This window comes from Chanos chanos, chromosome 7 (genome assembly GCF_902362185.1).
Source record: "Chanos chanos chromosome 7, fChaCha1.1, whole genome shotgun sequence".
NCBI classification, from domain to species: Eukaryota; Metazoa; Chordata; class Actinopteri; order Gonorynchiformes; family Chanidae; genus Chanos; species Chanos chanos.
This window is the reverse complement of record NC_044501.1, coordinates 6,595,164-6,597,663: the sequence shown is the minus strand read 5'-3', so window position 1 is coordinate 6,597,663 and position 2,500 is coordinate 6,595,164. Positions and strand designations below refer to the sequence as shown.

Sequence of the window (2,500 nt, the reverse complement as noted above, 5' to 3'; positions counted from 1 at the left end):
CCCTCCTCATACACTGTTCTCATATACCCTCCTCATACACTGTTCTCATATACCCTCCTCATACGCCGTTCTCATATACCCTCCTCATACACTGTCCTCATATACCCTCCTCATACGCCGTCCTCATACGCCGTCCTCATATACCCTCCTCATATGCCGTCCTCATATACCCTCCTCATATGCCGTTCTCATATACCCTCCTCATACGCCGTCCTCATATACCCTCCTCATACACTGTCCTCATATACCCTCCTCATACGCCGTTCTCATATACCGTCCTCATATGCCGTTCTCATATACCCTCCTCATACGCCGTTCTCATATACCGTCCTCATATGCCGTCCTCATATACCCTCCTCATACGCCGTCCTCATATACCCTCCTCATACGCCGTTCTCATATACCCTCCTCATACGCCGTCCTCATATACCCTCCTCATACACTGTTCTCATATACTCTCCTCATATGCCGTTCTCATATACCGTCCTCATATGCCGTTCTCATATACCGTCCTCATATGCCATTCTCATATACCCTCCTCATACGCCGTTCTCATATACCCTCCTCATACGCCGTTCTCATATACCCTCCTCATACGCCGTCCTCATATACCCTCCTCATACACTGTTCTCATATACCCTCCTCATATGCCGTTCTCATATACCCTCCTCATACACCGTTCTCATATACCCTCCTCATACGGCGTTCTCATATACCCTCCTCATATGCCGTTCTCATATACCCTCCTCATACACCGTTCTCATATACCCTCCTCATACGCCGTCCTCATATACCCTCCTCATACACTGTTCTCATATACTCTCCTCATATGCCGTTCTCATATACCGTCCTCATATGCCGTTCTCATATACCGTCCTCATATGCCATTCTCATATACCCTCCTCATACGCCGTTCTCATATACCCTCCTCATACGCCGTTCTCATATACCCTCCTCATACGCCGTCCTCATATACCCTCCTCATACACTGTTCTCATATACCGTCCTCATAAACCCTCCTCATACGCCGTTCTCATATACCCTCCTCATACACCGTTCTCATATACCCTCCTCATACACCGTTCTCATATACCGTTCTCGTCTGACAGTTGGTGTGTTAAGATGAACATGGCCTGTAAGGTGATCTCATTGTTTACAGTGATGAGTGATTAAAAAAGTGATTTTTTCTCTTAGTCGTTTAAACTTGACTGAGCTTTATTTGTTCCCAACTTAATTCCAGTTCTCAGTCCATTCCTGGAAAAAAAAAAGACCTACGGGAGAAAAGAAAATAATCTCCACATTCTCTCCGTTTTCCTTTTGGACACTGTGAACGGATGGGAAACAGAAAGGGAAGAGAGGAAGTACGAAGAAAAACAAAAACAACCAAACAAAAAAGAGAAAAACAACTTTTTCTGTTGACGCCTCATGCATCAGGCAGAATGGGTCCAGCTTCCTGTATGTGTGTGTGTCTGTGTGTGTGTATGTGTGTGTGTGTGTGTGTGTGTGTGCACGTTTGTGTGTGTGTGTGTGTCTATGTGTTCGTGTGTACAAACCAAATATGCAAACACTCATATACTAACACACACACGCACACACACAGACACACACACACACAACAGGAAGCTGGACTCAACAAAATGCACATGTGCGAATTCCACACAAATAAAAAGGGTGTTTAATAAAATCTGCATGAAAACACAAACCATCTGAAATACACATGTCACAACAAAACACACACACACACACACACACACACACACTCCTGCACATTCAGTATCCCCGTCTGACACTAAAATATACAATACGGAGTCATCCGTTGTCACTGATGAACTATCATCAGTAGAAGAGACTTCAGCAGCTCATTAACAACACTGATTTCACTCTCATAATCACAAACATATTAGTCAGTGTTAGTTTAACACACAGACAAGGGCTTGGTTTAAGAATGTTACGGGACATTACCGCATGTCTGATGAACTGCTTATGAATGTATTATGAAGGCTATATGTACAGATCATATGGCAGATCATAAAGCTCCACAGCAGAGTTCATCACTGACTGGAGTATCCCATGAGTACCGGAGTCTCCGCACGCAGCTCCGACCGCGCGGGCTGTGATTGGTCAGTGAGTTTCCGCCCTACCAGTCACTGGCTGTAACTGATGGTTTTGGGTATGGCTAACATGTGTGAGTGGCGGCACGGTGGCGCAGTGGATAGCGCTGTCGCCTCACAGCAAGAAGGTCTCGGGTTCGATTCCCGGCCGGGCGGCCAGAGTCCTTTCTGTGTGGAGTTTGCATGTTCTCCCCGTGTCTGCGTGGGTTTCCTCCGGGAGCTCCGGTTTCCTCCCACAGTCCAAAGACATGCAGGTTAGGTGAATTGGAGACACTAAATTGTCCCTAGGTATGATTGTGTGTGTGAGTGTGATTGTCTGTGTGTCTGCCCTGCGATGGACTGGCGACCTGTCCAGGGTGTTTCCCCGCCTTTCGCCCTGTGACCGCTGG

At 46.6% G+C, this 2,500-nt stretch overlaps 1 protein-coding gene across 1 annotated transcript in view; it reads right to left on the bottom strand.

Moving 5' to 3' along the window:
- pkd1a (polycystic kidney disease 1a) overlaps nt 1–2,500 on the bottom strand; it is an 87,352-nt gene that overhangs the window by 55,043 nt on the left and 29,809 nt on the right.